Genomic DNA, 19,309 nt, shown 5'->3' on the forward strand with positions numbered 1-19,309 from the left:
CCTGCCTAACTTCAGACTCTACTACAAAGCCACAGTCATCAAGACAGTATGGTACTGGCACAAAGACAGAAATATAGATCAATGGAACAGAATAGAAAGCCCAGAGATAAATCCCTGAACCTATGGACACCTTATCTTTGACAAAGGAGGCAAGGATATACAATGGAAAAAAGACAACCTCTTTAACAAGTGGTGCTGGGAAAACTGGTCAACCACTTGTAAAAGAATGAAACTAGAACACTTTCTAACACCATACATAAAAATAAACTCAAAATGGATTAAAGATCTAAATGTAAGACCAGAAACTATAAAACTCCTAGAGAAGAACATAGGCAAAACACTCTCTGACATAAATCTCAGCAGGATCCTCTATGACCCACCTCCCAGAATATTGGAAATAAAACCAAAACTAAACAAATGGGACCTAATGAAACCTAAAAGCTTCTGCACTACAAAGGAAACTATAAGTAAGGTGAAAAGACAGCCCTCAGATTGGGAGAAAATAATAGCAAATGAAGAAACAGACAAAGGATTAATCTCAAAAATATACAAGCAACTCCTGAAGCTCAATTCCAGAAAAATCAATGACCCAATCAAATAATGGGCCAAAGAACTAAACAGACATTTCTCCAAAGAAGACATTCAGATGGCTAACAAACACATGAAAAGATGCTCAACATCACTCATTATTAGAGAAATGCAAATCAAAACCACAATGAGGTACCATTACACGCCAGTCAGGATGGCTGCTATCCAAAAGTCTACAAGCAATAAATGCTGGAGAGGGTGTGGAGAAAAGGGAACCCTCTTACACTGTTGGTGGGAACGCAAACTAGTACAGCCACTATGGAGAACAGTGTGGAGATTTCTTAAAAATCTGGAAATAGAACTGCCATATGACCCAGCAATACCACTTCTGGGCATACACACCGAGGAAACCAGATCTGAAAGAGACACGTGCACCCCAATGTTCATCGCAGCACTGTTTATAATAGCCAAGACATGGAAGCAACCTAGATGCCCATCAGCAGATGAATGGATAAGGAAGCTGTGGTACATATACACCATGGAATATTACTCAGCCATTAAAAATAATTCATTTGAGTCAGTTCTAATGAGATGGACGAAACTGGAGCCCATTATACAGAGTGAAGTAAGCCAGAAAGATAAAGAACATTACAGCATACTAACACATATATATGGAATTTAGAAAGATGGTAATGATAACCCTATATGCAAAACAGAAAAAGAGACACAGAAGTACAGAACAGACTTTTGAACTCTCTGGGAGAAGGTGAGGGTGGGATGTTTCGAAAGAACAGCATGTATATTATCTATGGTGAAACAGATCACTAGCCCAGGTGAGATGCATGAGACAAGTGCTCGGGCCTGGTGCACTGGGAGGACCCAGAGGAGTCGGGTGGAGAGGGAGGTGGGAGAGGGGATCGGGATGGGGAATACGTGTAACTCTATGGCTGATTGATGTCAATGTATGACAAAACCCACTGAAATGTGAAGTAATTAGCCTCCAACTAATAAAATAAAATTTTAAAAATAAATAAATAAATAAAGAGGAAGAAATAATAAGTAATAGTTGCTGCTAAATTGAATACTGAGCTTCATTCTTTAAGTCACCCTGTAGAAAATCCACTGGGAAGTAGACCCTAATGTGAAGGAGTTGAGTTAAGGTCTTTTAATTAAATTTAAAGATTTTCTTACCCATGGGAAATGGCATAATTAGCTATTTTCTAATGCATTTGACCTGAAGATACTTGAATCAGCAGATAATTGAATGTATTAAGAGAAGTAGCAAATTCTATTTATGAAACTTAGTTGTTGGTGTTGGGGGAAAAAGAAGTTATTTATCATTTATTCGAGATAGTTCATATATATGTAGAAGGGGGGAGAGGAACAGCAATTACCAACCATCTCAGTGCAAAACTGTGCATCTTCATGTGGTGACTCTTAGGAGAAGAACTGGGCAGCTCAGGACTTGCATCTATTTTGTTACTCCCACACAAGATCTCCATCTGAATGCCAAATAAATTACCACTGAAAATAGAGTGAAGTACTCACAGCAGTAGAATGTACCAGCTGGACTGATGCCTGCATCACAGATTAACTCTGATATATTGGGCTTTGGTATGTTTCTGTGATGTTTCTCAGGGCACATATAATTCAAATCTAAAGGCTAACAAGCTGTGCTCAGATGGAGTTTTACTGAATAAGTACTTCAGTCATATGGTGCTTACACAAGTCTGAGTAAGGCATCATCTCCTTTCAAAGGAAAACATTTCATAAACTCCAAGTCTGAGATTATTTTATTATTATTCTTTTTCAGTATTAATACATGTGAAATCTATGTACTTAAATATATATTCTCAAGCTTATTAATTCTTATATGATTTAAAAACCAAAATAGTTTGTAAAATAAATATGAAAAATGAACACATAAAATTCAAGTTAACAAAATTTAACATGATAGATGATACTGTTTTGTAAAAATGAACCTCCATTCATAACCTATATATGCTTTTACTACTGTGACACAGATTGGTTGAGTTTCCCATGCTTAAACTACTGTGCGCCTTGTGACAATTCAATTCTCTTGTAACCCTTTACCTGAAGTAAAGCAACACTGATCTTCCTGTTGTATACCATGAAGACACTGGCATTCATTTGCATTACATCATCTAAGTGTTGTCAACCTTGTTTTCTCTCTTATTGGTTCTAGATAATTAATGTACTGATACAGATCTGAACAAAACTAAAACACACATAAGCTTAGATGTTGAATATACTGTTTAGTATGTTTAATTATTTTCCTGTCTTAGCATATATGGGAAATGCTATTTCACTCCTCATTCCTTTTTGCATTCCTTCATTCAACACATAGTGTTTGCTATATATTAACCACTGCAAATGATGATGAATGGTGAGAATGATGGAAATGATGATGATAATAAGGAGGAGGAGGATGATTAAAATGGTACATTTCCTAGTTGAGCAAATTAAAAATCTAAAACTAAATATTCAACAATGACCATATCCAAAGAGTTACAATTTTAGGCTATATTAAAGTCATTAGAGCAGTACATGCATAGGGTTAAGAAAGTTTGGAAGTAGCAGAGTGCATGGATTGGAGTAGAAAATAAAGCTCAAAATAAAAAATATTTAAAACAGCAACAACAATAATGATGATGGTATTGAAGATATTTTCCACAAACTATGGAGGATTTATCAGGTTCAAGTCACTGTTTAGTTGTTATTTAATCTTCACAGCAACCCACTGACATGGTTATTATTTTCACTATTTTATAGATAAGTTGTAGATACCCAAATGCACACAGGAAGTAATGATATGGCTAGAATCTTTTTTTTAAAGAAATTCTTTAATCAGCTTACACATTATGTATGGTCAAATTTATATAATAAATCTCATGTATATACACATAAACATAGATACACATGTGTGTACATATAATATGTATTTATTCATCTTGTCTTAGTGATTCTGCTTTTCTGATTGATCCCTGATTGATACAGCATTTTATAAATTGAGTCTTCCAATTCATGAACATGTTATTACTGCTGCTGCTGCTGCCAGGTCACTTCAGTCGAGTCCGACTCTGTGTGACCCTATCCCTGGGATTCTCCAGGCAAGAACACTGGAGTGGGTTGCCATTCCCTTCTCCAAGGCATAAAAGTGAAAGTGAAGAAGAAAAGTGAAAGTGAAGTCGCTCAGCCATGTCTGACTCTTCGAAACCCCATGGACTGCAGCCTACCAGGCTCCTCTGTCCATGGGATTTTCCAGACAAGAGTACTGGAGTGGGGTGCCATTGCCTTCTCTGAACATGTTATTGACTTCTATTAATTTGATCATTTTAAATTTCTTTGAATAATGATTTATAATCTCATTTATTTATATTTTATTATTCATTTTTGGCTGCACTGATTTATCTTTGTTTATCTTTGTTGCTGCACACAGGGTTTCTCCAGTTGTGGCAAGCAAGGGCTACGGTTCATTGCAGTGCACGGGTTTCTCATTGAGGTGACTTTCCTTGTTGCAGAATGTGGGCTCGTTAGTTGTGGTCCATGGGCTTAGCTGTCCCATGGCATGTGGAATCTTCCTGGATCAGGGATATAACCTGCATCCCCAGCATTGGCAGGTGAATTCCCAACCCCTGGACCACCAAGGAAGCCCTGATTTGTATTTTTTTTTTTTGATGTGATGGTCTTCCTCATCTTTCCTTATATTTATTGTTAGATATTTGATGTTTTTATGCAATTACAGATTTTGTCTTTTTAAATTTTATTTGCTATTGGTTGTGACTGCTATATAAAAATACAAATTGATCTTTACATTTTGACCCTGTATTGTGCAACCTTGCTTTAATTCAGTTATTGGTTTTAATAGTTCATGATCTCTTGGATTGTCTGCATATGTAGCCACGTTATCTGAGATTAGTGTGCCTCCTTCTTCCTTTTCTAGCCTCTTTTGGACTGCCTCAAACCTCCAGTACAATCTTGAGTGATAGAAGGTAAACTTGTCTCATTGCCCAACTTAAGGGGGTATTTTTAAAATTAATTTATTTTTTATTGGAGGATAATTTCTTTACAGAATTTTGCTGTTTTCCGTCAAACCTCAACATGAATCAGCCATGGGTATACATATATCCCCTCCCTTTTGAACCTCCCTCCCATCTCTCTCCCCATCCCACCCCCTAGGTTGATACAGAGCTCCTGGTTGAGTTTCCTGAGCCATACAGCAAATTCTTGTGGGCTCTCTATTTTACACATGGTAAGGTAAGTTTCCATATAACTCTTTCCACACCTCTCACTTTCAAGTCTATTCTCTATGTCTATTTCTCCATCGTTGCCCTCCATTCTTCAGTACCATTTTTCTAGATTCCATATATATGTGTAGAATACTGTATTTATCTTTCTTTTTCTGACTCACTTCACTCTGCATAATAGGTTCTAGGTTCATCCACCTCATTAGACCTGACTCAAATGTGTTCCTTTTTATGGCTGAGTAATATTCCATTGTGTATATATACCATTACTTCTTTATCCATTCATCTGTCGATGGACATCTAGGTTGCTTCCTTGTTTTAGCTATTCTAAATACTGCTGCAATGGACAATGTGTCTCTTTCAATTTTGGCTTCCTCAGGGTATATGCCTAGGAGTGGGATTGCTGAGTCATATGATGGTTTTATTCCTAGTTTTTTAAGGAATCTCAAGACTGTCTTCCATAGTGGCTGTATCAGTTTACATTCCCACCAACAGTGCAAGAGTGTTCCCTTTTCTCCACACCCTCTCCAGCATTTATTTTTTGTAGACTTTTTGATAATGGCCATTCTGACCGGTATGAGGTGGCATCTCATTGTAGTTTTGATTTGCACTTCTCTAATAATGAGCGATGTTGAGCATTTTTTCATGTGTTTGTTAGTCATCTGTATGTCTTCTTTGGAGAAATGTCTGTTTAGATCTTTTTCCCACTCTTCAATTGGGTTGTTTGTTTTTCTGGTATTGAGTTGTATGAGATGCTTGTATATTTTGAAAATTAATCCTCTGTCACTTGTTTCATTTGCTATTATTTTCTCCCATTCTGAGGGGTTGTCTTTTTACCTTGCTTATAGTTTTCTCTGCTTTGCAAAAGCTTTTAAGGTTAACAAATGTGAATTAAGCATATATAATATATCAGGTGGCCTTGGAGGTCAATTTAAATAGTTCCCATCCCTGATGGATGGAGGGTAAAGAATCTGCCTGCAATGCAGGAAACCTGGCTTCAATTTCTGGGTCAGGAAGATCCCTTGGAAAAGGGAATGGCTACCCATTTCAGTATTTTGCCTGGAGAATCCCGTGGACAGAGGAGACTGGTGGGTTACAATCCATGGGGTCACAAAGAGTCAGACATGTTAGTCGGGCTAACAGTGTTAGTCAACCCCACGGACTGTAGCCCTCCAGACCTAATAGAAGCAGACCTAACAGAAGTAGACGAGATTAGGAGGAGGTTGCAAGAATATACAGAAGAACTATACAAAAAAGGTCTTAATGACCCGGATACCCACGATGGTGTGATCACTCACCTAGAGTCGGACGTCCTGGTGTATGAAGTTAAATAGGCCTTAGGAACCCTCACTATGAACAAAGCTAGTGAAGGTGATGGAATTCCAGCTGAGCTATTTCAAATCATAAATGATGATGCTGTTAAAATGCTGTGCTCAATATGCCAGGAAATTTTGAATACTCAGTAGTGACCACAGGACTGGAAAAGGTCAGTTTTCATTCTAATACCAAAGAAAGGCAATGCCAAAGGATATTCAAAGTACTGTACAATTGTGCTCATTTCATATGCTAGCAAGGTAATGCTCAAAATCCTTCAAGTTAGGCTTCAATAGTATATGAACTGAGAAATTCCAGATTTATAAGTTGGATTTAAAAAAGGCAGAGGAACCAGAGATCAAATTGCCAACATCCATTAGATCATAGAGAAAGCATGGGAATTTAAAAAAATCTACATCTGCTTTATTGATTATGCTAAAACCTTTGACTGTGTGAATCACAACAAACTGCAGAAAATTCCTTAAGAGATGAGAATACCAGATCACTTTACCTGTCCCCTGGAAACCGGTATGCAGGTCAGGAAACAACAATTAGAACTGGACATGGAACAACATGTTCCATGGTTTTTGACTGATTCAAAACTGAGAAAGGAGTATATCAAGGCTGCATATTGTCGCCCTGCTTATTTAACTTCTGTGCAGAGTAGATCATGTGAAATGCTGAGCTGGATGAATCCCAAGCAATCAAGATTGCTGGAAGAAATTTCAAAACCTCAGATATACAGATGATACCACTGTAATGGCAGAAAGTGAAGAGGAACTAAAGAGCCTCTTGATGAAAGTGAAAAAGGAAAGTGAAAAAATTGGCTTAAAGCTCAACATTCAGAAAACTAAGATCATGGCATCTGGTCCCATCATTTCACGGCAAATAGATGGAGGAAAAAATGGAAACAGTGGCAGTTTTTATTTTCTTGGGCTCCAAAATCACTGCAGTTGGTGACTGAAGCCATGAAATTAAAAGACTCCTCCTTTGGAAGAAAAGCTATGATAAACCTAGACAGTGTATTAAAAGGTAGAGACATCATTTTGCCGACAAAGGGCCATATAGTCAAAGCCATAGCTTTTCCAGTAGTCATGTACGGATGTGAGAGTTGGACCATAAATAAGGCTGAGTGCCGAAGAATTGATGCTTTCAAACTGGTGCCTGAGGGCTCTTGAGAGTCCCTTGGCCAGCAAGGAGACCATATCAGTTAATCCTGAAGGAAGTGAACCCTGAATAGTCATTGGAAGGACTGACACTGAAGCTGAAACTTCAATATTTTGGCCACCTGATGTAAAGAACTGATTCATGGGAAAAGACTGTGATGCTGAATGATTGAGGGCAGGAGGAGAAGGGGGAAACAGAGAATGAGATGGTTAGATGGCATCACTGATTCAATGGACATGAGTTTGAGCAAACTCTGGGAGATAGTGAAGGACAGGGAAGCCTGGCATGCTGCAGTCCATGGGTTCACAAAAAGTTGGACACTACTTATCAACTGAACAACAACAAGCATTATTCTGAATGTTTCTGTGAGTTGAAGAGCAAGCTAGAATCTCAGAAGGCATCTAGTTTGCCCATAAAAATATTTGCTGAGTTCTGATACTGAGTGGGGCTCTGGTTAACTGAACCAAATTTTCTAAAAGGGAGAGTGAGATCTGCTACAACTGCTTCATGCTTTACTTTCCTGAAAAATGCACTTTAAAGTCCATCTATAAAAACATTTGCTGTATTTGAAGGCTCATTGGGCAGGAAGAGAAAAAGCTTAGTGGGGAACCTCTGAAGAACAGACCTACATTCTTGGCAGTCTTCAAGACAGAGAAGAAATATGTGAAAGTCTTGTAATACATATCCCATGAGAGACATGCCTAACAATGAGGGTGAACAAGAATTAGACTGACTCTTCCTAAATCTGCAACCTTGCATTGACTCAGCTCATCTTCTGGTTGAATTCAGATGATCTGCTCCACATTCTATCTGGTTAACGTGGAAAAAGGAAACTCTCCTCTCACTGGTAATATAATACCACTGGGATTCCCTAAGACTCTCTAGTACCCAATGCCCAGTGTATAATTCTTAAAAATTAGAAATAAGAGACAAAGAAAAACAAGGGAAACAACAATATGAACAGACTTGCATATGATCTAGATACTGATGTTAACAAGTAAGGACTCTAAAAAAGCTATAATTCATTTATTCAAAACAAGAGATAAGATGCACAAAATAAATAAAAAGCTTGAGACTTTCAGCATCAAAATGACACCTACAAAATAATCAAATGGATATTGTGGAACTTAAAACTTTTAAATATATATATGGAAGTAACAACCATATTAGATGGGTTTATCAGAGATTGGAGGCAGCAAGATTAGTAAAGTGGAAAACACCGCACAAGTGAAATAAGGACATGGGAATACGTGGGACAAACAGGAACATCTCAAAGGCATGTATCGTTGGAGTTCCAGGAGAGAAGCAAGAGAATGAAGCAGGAACAGTATTTGAAGAGTCAGTTACTGAATATTTTCTAAAACTGATAAAAGATATCAACCCAAAGAATTCCAATGAGGAAAAACTCAATTCAAAGGAGGAAAAGCACAAAGAAAACCACATTTAGATACATCATTGTAACACTGCAGAATATCAAGGACAGAAAGGAAATCTGAAAAGCAACAGGAATTAAAAAAAATACTGCCTTTAAAGTAGTAACGATAAGACTGGCAGCTGAATTCTCAACAGAACAGACACAAGCCAGAGAAAATAGAGGAACATTTCAAATCAATGAAAGAAAATAACTGCCAACTTTAAAATTCCACACACCATAGAAATTTCTTTCAAAAATGAAGTTAAAATAAAGCCATTTTCAGATGAAAGGCTAAGAGAAGATTTTTGCTGTATCTATACTAAAAGAAAATCTAAAGGGAGTTCTTCAGGCAAACGGAAATTCATTCCAACTGAAACCTTGACAAGAAAAAAGAGAAAGAAAAATATTAGTGGGTTATGTTTAAGGAATATTTACTATACAAAATTATAATGATAATAGCATTTGAAGCTAAAATGCATGTAGAACTGAAATATTCAACCAAAATTACTCTTTGAGACCCCATGGGCTGTAGCCCACCAGGCTTCTCGGTCCATGGGATTTTCCAGGCATGGATACTGGAGTGGGTTGCCATTTCCTTCTCCAACTCAAAAGGCAAGAGAGCATTAATAGAGCTTAACAGTCCTGAGATTCAAGCAGTATCATGTTTGGGATAAAAGTAATAACATATTAATTTTAGTAAGCCAAGAATGAATTATTACATCTTGGCAGCTTGGCTCTCTACTAACATGACATAAAATTAGTTTGACAACAAAAGTGAAAATCCTATTACAAATCATTTCTTAATTTTAATACAATTGAGGAAATATGAATGGCAATAGGCATAAATGCCCAGTCAGATGTTTAATGGACCCCAACTTACCAACTGTATGTTCAGCTGAACCCCAAAAGAATAAAATTTAAAAGAATAGGAAAGTCTCAGTATATATCATTGGAAGTTATCTCTAAAACATAAGGTATAATGAGACTTTATAATGCATTTATCACCCTGGGAACAAAACCACATCATGTTTTCAATATAGAAGTCACTCAATTTCTATATGCACATTCAAAGATTCATAAAGTAAAGAGTACTGTTAGTAGTTAGGATCTCAAAATACATAATGAAAAAAAAATTATAAAACTTCAGAAAAGGGATTACCATGCTAGAATTATCAGGGAAATCTTTAAGAAATATGTATAATCTAAAGTAGGGCCTGAAAGATGACTGGAAAACACATTTCATTTTTTGATAAAAAATGTACTGTGAAGAAGAGAAATGCACCTTCCTATAATCTTTGGTTAGTAGTGGAAAATGAAGTAAAACACTAATAATAAAGATCTGAATTTGGACACTTATCTGTCTCATTCACAACATGAGTTCTTAAGAGTGGAGACCTGGGAAAGGATGACTGACATGGAACTGAAGATATTCTGTTTGGAAAACAGACCTTCTTAAAGTTTCCTCTCAATTTATACTTTGTCACAAACAGAGGATGCAAGTTGAGAGATCTGAGAACAAGAAGAGAAGAGGACTGAGTGCCAATTTGCATAGTGAAATGATTAAAAGAGTAGAAAAAAAAAATCCATGCTGAAGCTCTGAAGTATCAGAGTTATGTCTCCACAAAATGGCTTTTTACCCTCAGAAAATTTTGAAGGTTAATTATCTTACCCAACCTCAGAGGTCAAACTAGAGTTATTTTAATCAGTGTTTGGGAATGTTGACAATTAATAAGAAAGTATACTTAGGTTGTACTTAGGTGTCTTTATTTTTTCTAGCCTTGTACTTAAAACACTATCACTCTATAATGAAGACATTGCAGATTGGTTCATAGTTATAATTTGTTGTTTTAACATGAATTTTTTCTTGTATTTTTAAAAATTGTAAATGAGAGGAAGTGTGAGTTCTAACACCAGTCTCAATTAACCACGGCTATAACTGAACAGATAACTGTTTCTATTCTTTGACCTGTGAAATTACTATGCAGATATCACTAGTGATAATTTATCTATGCTGCAGATAGCTCATGGGAAAATAGAAAAATAATTATATTTACTTACTTGGAAAAACCCAAACTCTGAGGAAATAGCAGTTGTCTTTAATAAAACACAAATGCTATGGCTGGATGTCCAGCATAATAATATAAGTAAATAGGTAATCACCCAAGGCCCCATGACCCATGACACTGTGGGAGACAAATCTAGAGGTGACATATACACTGCTGAATTGGATCCTGTAGGGAACATGTAACAACTCTAGCTTAATTATGCAGTGAGACTTGGAATGGCAGTTGTGGAATAACTAGCACTTCCATTTTCAACATTTGGCTGTCTTAAACCCAACTTTGTCTGATCACAAATGTCTGAGTCTCTATGATAATGTTTAATATATTTTAAACACAGTAACTTTACAAATACTTGATGATTTTAATTAAATTATAAACTTCAGATACACTTTGTAACTCCATGGAAACAGTTTTGCTCCTAAAACAAATCCTTTGTGGCTCTGAATCCCAAATTATGTCTGGTTTTGTTTTAGATCTCATCTGAATTTTTAAAAAACACTTTCATCAATTTGAAGTAAAATAATTAATGAAATTTACACAAACAATATTCTCCCAGGCACTGCTAACCAATCACCAAGGACAACACACAGTGTTTCTTAGAAGTGGCATGACAGCACATCATTCTAAATTTGGTTACTCCCAGTAAGTTTAAAGGAACATTATCAAAAGATATGGCTGGGTGATTATGTAGCCTCAAGTAACTGAATAATTAAGCTATGCTTTAGCCCATAACTATTACTGTCCTAATTTATTGTAGAGTATGTCATTTTCCTACCTACATGGACAATCCAAAGTACATGAGAGAAACCTATAGAAGCAGTTTTCTCTAAGGCATATTGTCCTAGATCTAGAAGTCAAATTCCCCCCAAAATTCCATATTTATTTTAATAAAGTGAATCCAATATGCTAACATCCTCCATTTAAAAACCTCTATAACAAAATATCAATAAGTACATATGAAAAAGAAGATAGCAAAGTATGAATGCCAAGGCCAAATTATAAAAATTTAGTATTTCTAATATCAATACTCACTCTTGTGTTTTGTGAGCCTCATACATTATTGAAAGATTGTTACACAGCTACTATGTTTTTTTAAATTAATTAATTTATTTTAATTGGAGGATAATTACTTTATAATATTGCAGTGGTTTTTGCCATACATTGACATGAATCAGCCATGGGTGTACATGTGTTCCCCCCCATCCTGAAACCTCCTCTCACCTCCCTCCCCAACACAGCTACTATGTTAACCCTAAATGTCCTCAAGACTCTTAAATATTTGGTACTTAAACCCTCATTCAGGGTTGATATTGTGGTATCAGACAAACACAGTGTTACCAGAGAAATGGGCTTAAATAACCAGCAGTAAAATTAAGTTCATGTTGAACTGATAAGCAGCTTTCACGGGTGTTTGTTGCTCCTACCCAAGCCTAGGAATGTACCTAAAGTCTGCTTGAGAGAGTTAGAAGACCCAGTTGCCGAGGGTACATAGACATGCTGAGGAGTTCAGCATTTGCAAGGACCAACTCTGTCAGTTCTCCCCCAGTTTCATCTGATCCTATTCTCATTCTTTATCCTGATTCGTTTCATTGTGCCCAATCCTTGTCATTGTTTTGTCGCTAAATCGTGTCTAATTCTGTAGCCTCATGGACTATAGCCCACTAGGCTCCTCTGTCCTTGGCATCTCCTGGGCAAGAATACTGGAGTGGGTTGACATTTCCTGCTCCATGGGATCTTCCAGACCCAGGGATTGAACCTGTGTTTCCTGCCTTGCTGGTGGATTCTTTACCACTGAGCCACCAGGGAAGCCTGCCCTTAGGGAAGAGTAGCAAAAGGCCATAACTGCATGACAGAAACAACATTATTAATATCTGAATAAACATTCACAGCCCCTTCAGTTTTACCTCCATTGCCTAATTGGCATTTCCTTCTTTTCTGATTTTAATCAGAGGTGAAAGAATATTGAGAAGAATATTAAGAATGTGAGAGAGAGAAGTTTTGGGGAGGCTAAGCAGTGTGAGAAACATAAAGGGAGGGGAGAAATGAGGTGCCAAGACATGCTGCATTGGATATGAAATGTTCTTTCACGATTTACAAGGAAGCAGCAAAAAGTGATTTTGGAGATGTATTAAATTACTTTTGGTTGCTTGACTGTGCTTCTTTTTTAATGTGACACTTCACCAAGACTGCAATATTTAGGCATAGTCCACAACATTAGCAGAACCAAGGGCAGTAAAGGCAGGAGCAAGACCTAAAGTTACTGCTGACCAACAACCAACCAGGTGGCGCTAGTGATAAAACAGTGGCCTGAAAAAAAAAACAAAAAACAGTGACCTGCCAATGCAGGAGACGTAAGAGATGTGGGTTCTATCCCTGAATCAGGAAGATCCCCTGGAGGATGGCATGGCAACCCAATCCAGTATTTTTGCCTGGAGAACCCCATGGACAGAGGAGCCTGGCGGGCTCTGGTCCACAGGGTCGCAAAGAGTTGAACACAACTGAAGCGACTTAGCAGACACACAGGCAACAACTACGAGATTGGGTGGAAACTATGAAGACAACTGAAGGAATTCAGTTAGCTGGAGAATAGAACAAATATAACCAAGAAAAATTCATCATGATGATGACCAATATTCAGAAATTTGTTGTTGTTCAGTCACTCAGGCACGGCTGATACTTTGCAGTCCCATGAACTGCAGCACACCAGGCTTCACCATCTCCTGGAGCTTGCTCAAACTCATGTCCATTGAGTTAGTGATGCCATCCAACTATCTCATCCTCTGTCATCCCCTTCTCCTCCTGCCTTAAATCTTTCCCAGCATCAGGGTTTTATCTAATGAGTTGGCTCTTTGCATCAAGTGGCCAAAGTATTGGAGCATCAGCTTCAGAATCAGTCCTTCCAATGAATATTAAGGGTTGATTTCCCTTAGGATTGACTGACTTGATCTCCTTGCAATCCAAGGGACCCTCAAGAGTCTCCTCCAACACCACAGTTCGAAACCATCAATTCTTGCCAAAGAATTGAGGCATAAGAGATGTGGGTTCAACCCCTGAGTTGAAAAGATCCAGGCACTCAGGCTTCTTTATACCCCAACCCTCACATCCATACCTAACTACTGGAAAAAACATAGCTTTTACTATATGGACCTTTGTCAGCACAGTCATGTCTCTGCTTTTTAATACACTGTCTAGGTTTCAGAAATTAATCCATTTTAAATTTGAATTTATTTTATAATATAATTTAAGGCATTAATTTTCCAAATACTGAATTATTGACCAAAAGAGACCCCCCCCCTCCCAAAATGCTTAATATACTCCAAAAAAGTAACTTGTTGTACTGGAGGAAAGTAGACCTTTCATCTAAATCCATGTGACTCACAGACAGACATATTTACATGTATATTAGATGAGCTAAAGGATCATGCTGCAGTTCACAGATGCTATCTACATAAACAAAGGGAATTGATGCCAGTCAATCCCTGCTAATGTACAATAAGCAGAGGAATAACAGAGAAGACAATGACCCATTTTCAACATCCCCCAAACCAATTATAAAAGACTGAAAAGGATGGAGAGGGGCTTGGTGTTTGGAGGTTTGCTTTTCATGGACAGATGGTTTCCTCATCGTTATTTGTGTTACCACCTAAAACTTGTCTGACTGGGAAGGAAATATCACTTCCTGTCTGCCTGATGCCTTGTACTGCAGTTCCATTCATTTTATGGGGTCTCTCCTGGTAAGCGATGAGCCTTTTTTCTCCTGACTACAGGGCATCCTAGAGTTAATGACAGACTGTAGCTGTCTCCTAGTCTATTTTCTCAATGACCAAAGCAAATCTATACTCATGTAAATGTGACTTTTCCTTGGTGGAAACTGAAATCAGTTCCACACAGTTAATCATACCATAGTCTCGCCTGTATAGTCAGAAACTGACATTAAGTCTCTCCTTAGCCTGCTCCAAACTCAATAACCCCAATGAGTTCAACGTGTCCTAGTCAACACACTAATCCTTTTCTTTTTTTTTAAACCCTCACTTCCTCTGGACCCTATCCAAACTCTCTATTTCTTAGATCAATATTAGGATTAACATGAATCTCACCACAATAGCAATTAAGAATAAAACCACATGAACTATACGGGAGAAATCACTTCGTATTTCCAATGCCTGCATTTGAGAATTTGATTTGAAGTGGTGGGCATGTGTTATTGACTCATTACATTGCAATTTAAGCTGTCTTTAGATATGTTTATAAAATCTGACTGAAAGTATCATACCTGCCAATATTCAACTTCTACTTTCTTTCCCCAGAACAAGGTTCTGTTTTTTTTTTTTTTCCTTATTTATTCCTGAGTGAATTATATGAAATACAAAACCTGAAATATCAAGCTCAATAATTTATTCAGTTGCTGGGGGAATCCATATTTTAATCTCTGTAGGATTGTGTTCTAAGATGTAATAGCCACACTAAAGTGTATAGGGCTTCCCTGGTGGTTCAGCTGGTAAAGAATCTGCCTGCAATGCGGGAGACCCAGGTTCGATCCCTGGGTTGGGAAGATCCCCTGGAGGAGGGCAAGGCAACCCACTCTAGTATTATTGCCTGGAGAATCCCCATAGACAGAGGAGCCTCGCAGGCTACAGTCCATGGTGTGGCAAAGAGTTGGACATGACTGAGTGACTAAGCACACACACACACTTTATATATATATCTCTTATTCCATATGTACACATATATGTATAAAATAGTATAAGCCATTAAGAAAACTTTTAAAATAGTCAATGATCATAGTATCATGGAATCTCAGAGGGAGAAGAGCATTATGTCAGATTCTGTTCCTTCAGAGGCACCAGCTTAGTTACTTTGATTTTTTTTTTAAGTGTGATGAAATGGAGACTGTAATGCCCAGTAGAGCACTAAAATGCAGCCGGGAGGCCATTGGGGAATTAGAGACTATGCTTATCTCCACCCAGATAGAATAGGAACTTCGGGCCACGATACCTTGAAAGAATGCTTATATGTTGAACTCTGAGTAACAGCCTTAGAAACCAATCACGTATAGACAAGAATGATTCCAGTTTGCCAACATCAATCATAATTCTTGGAAAACAATTTATGTAAACTTCCTCCACTTTAAAAAAAACTTTTTAGTTTTTAACTCTTCTTGTGGTACATTTGAGTTTCTACCCAAATTTGTGTCTCTTGAATTGCAATTCCTGACTCCCAAATAAAATTTTTTCCTTTATCTTAAAGCACTGTTTTTATTTCTAGATCAACAAAGGAGATGATAATCTTTGAGTTTACAGTTCAGCCCACCTCCAAGAATGCAAATTTTAGAGAGCTTGACAGAGATACTATAAGGAAATAATTTTAAAATGCCATCAAAGATTGTTCAGAAGATACATCAAATATATTCATCACAGAGCTGATGACAGAGGAAATAATTATAAATTCCCTAACTAAAATTCCAAATACCAAGTGTATGACTAAATCCTTGTGTAGGAGTTGGTCATTTTTTTAAACTTAATTGAGGGAAATTCTCCATATTTAATTTTATGAAAGTTTTTTTTGCAACATGTTTGTTTCTAGAACACAGGTGCCATGGAAACCACCACTAAGGCCAAGATGGAGAAAGAAAGGACTCATATTAATATCATCATTATTGTACACATAGATTCAGGCAAGTCCAGCACTACTGGCCATTTGATCTACAAATGTGGTGGAATTGACAAAAGAACCTTTGAAAAGTTTGAGAAGCAAGCTACTGAAATGGGAGAGATCTCCTTTACATACTCCTGGGTCTTGGGTAAACTGAACACCAGTGGTGAGCTTGGTATCACCATTGATATTTCTGTGTGAAAATATAAGACCAGTAAGTATTACCTGACTATCATCCATGGCCTATGACACAGGGAATTTAACAAAAACATGATTATAGGCACATCTGATACTGATTCTCCCTATTGATTGCTGTTGCTGGTATTGTTGAATCGGAAGATGGTATATACTAGAAAGGGCAGATCCGTGAATGTGCCCTTCTGGCTTGTGTGTGTGTGTGTGTGTGTGTGTGTGTGTGTGTGTGTGTGTGTGTTAGTCGCTCAGTCATGTCCAGCTCTTTGCAACCCCATGAACTGTAGCCCACCAGGGTCCTCTGTCCATGGAATTCTGCAGACAAGAATACTGGAGTGGGTTGCTAATCGCTTCTCCAGGGGATTTTTCCAACCCAGAAATCGAACCCCGGTGTCCTGCATTGCAGGCAGATTCTTCGCCGAATGAGCCCCCAGGGAAGCCCTCTGTGGCTTACATGCTGGTCTTGAAACAACTAATTGTTGGTGTTAGTAAGATGGATTCCACTAAGCTACTATTTCAGCCAGAGAGATAATGATGAAGTCATTAACAAAGTCAGCACCTACATTAAGAAAATTGGCTACAACCCAGACACAGTAGCATTTGTGCTAGTTTCTGGTTGGAATGGAGACAACACGCTGGAGTTAAGTACAGATATGCCTTGGTTCATTACCCATAAATATAACAATGCCAGTGCTGAAATCTCTGGATTGTGTCCTGCCCACCAATTCTCATTAACTGCACTTTGGGTTATTCTTCCAGGATGTCCATAAAACTGGTGGTATTGGTACTGTTCCTGTGTGTTGAGTGGAGTCTACTGTTCTCAAACCTGGCATACTCATTATCTTTGCTCCAAACAGCATTACAACTGAAGTCTGAAGTAAAGTCTGTTGAATTGTATCATGAGCTTTGAATGAAGCTCTGCATGGTGATAATGTAGGCATCAGTATAAAGAATGTGACTGTCAAAGATATTCATCATAGCATTGTGGCTGGTGGTAGCAAAAATTACCCACTATTGGAAGAAGCTGGCTTCAATGCTTCAGTGATTACCCTAAACCACCCAGGTCATATCAGTGCTGGCTACGCACCTGTTACTGAATCATCAGGTACCTCACATTGTTTGTGAATTTGCTGAACGGAAGGAGCAGATTGATCACCACTCTGGTAAGAGGCTAAAAGATGGCCCCAAATTTTTGAAATCTGGTTGCTGACATGGTTGATGTACTTCTTGGAAGCTTAGGTATTAGCTCCTCCGGCGATCCTTATTTGGCTATTTGTGACGTGAGATGGACCACTGCTGTGGGTGTCATCAAATTCGTCGACAAGAAGACTGCTGGAGCTGGTCAGGTCACTAAGTTTGCTACTAAAACTTAGTAGGGTAAATGAATATTATCCCCAGTACCCACCATCCTAGTCTTAAGTAGACTGGTGGGAGAAGGTCTCAGAACTGTTTCTCTCAATTGGCCCATTTAATAGTAAAAGTTTGGTTAATAACAATGCATTGTGAAACCTCCAGAGGGAAAAGAGGGTGTTTTGTGGATCATTTGGTCTTTTTCTGTGGCAATTTTAAGTTGTTTTTAAAATCAGTATGTTTTAATGAAAACAACTTGACCAAAAATCTTAAATTTTGAGATCCTTTAAAACAAAATTTAATGAGAAAATTCAGTGTAAAAAACAAAATACATCTGTACCTATAAGATCATCCTTCCCAAAATCAAAATAAAATGAAGATATGTAGATACACGGATAAATATATACACATTTAGAAATGTAGAAAAATGACTGAAGGTAATCAGTTGATAGTAGTATTTCTCTCTTAATAGTTACAGGTGTTTGTTTTCTAAAATTCTGTTTTACTTTTTAAACAATGCATGTACATCTTCAGTTTGAAATTAAGCTACTTTTTAGAATTTTGTGAATCTGTAAAATTAATCATTAGTCTTCTTTTGGATTTCTTATCCTGATTGCTTTCAAACTAAAGTATTTGATTTCACAGCTAACCTGAGTCACTAGTTAAAAGCAATACATAAAATAAAAACACCCTCCACTCTTAAAATTGCCAATCTCCATGTATGACATCAGAAAAACATCTGACCTGCACAAAGACAAAAAGACATATACAAAATCTTGGAAATGTGAGTAAAGTGAGCTTCTTTGGGTTTTGGAGAGGCTAAAAATAAAACAGAAAGTCCAAAGAAGCTTCTACAGACTCCTAATTAGGTCAAGGTAAAGGGTACATGGAAACCACAGGGATTATAGTGAAGACACCTGAAAAAAACATGCTTCATTCAGGTCATCAAGATAAACATCAATAGGGATAAGTCATGTAGATAGCATGTACTCCTTATATAATGTGATGAAAGCAGCACCTCACCTCTTTGATCTTCTTCCCCCAAACCCATTACCTCAGTCTAATCATGAGGAAGAAATCATACAAATCCCAGTTGAGGGACATTCTTCAAAATACATGACTAGTACTCCTCAAAATTTAAAGTCATTGAAAATAAGTCTGAGAGACTGTCAGAAGCAAGAGCTTCTAAGGACACATGATGGCTAAGTGTAATGTGGTATCTTGAATGGGTTCTTGAAACAGAGAAAGGAAATGACATTTAAAAGAAAAAAGGAAATTTGAATACAGTATAGAATTTAGTAAATAATGAGATTAATGTATCAATATTGGTTCACTAGTTATAATATGTACCAAAATAAAGA

General features: G+C 37.4%; 1 pseudogene; it reads left to right on the forward strand.

Moving 5' to 3' along the window:
• Positions 1-16,373: 16,373 nt before the first annotated feature.
• Positions 16,374-17,971, forward strand: LOC136172638 (putative elongation factor 1-alpha-like 3; annotated as a pseudogene).
• The last annotated feature ends 1,338 nt before the right edge of the window (positions 17,972-19,309 follow it).

This window comes from Muntiacus reevesi, chromosome 7 (genome assembly GCF_963930625.1).
Source record: "Muntiacus reevesi chromosome 7, mMunRee1.1, whole genome shotgun sequence".
Taxonomy (NCBI): Eukaryota; Metazoa; Chordata; class Mammalia; order Artiodactyla; family Cervidae; genus Muntiacus; species Muntiacus reevesi.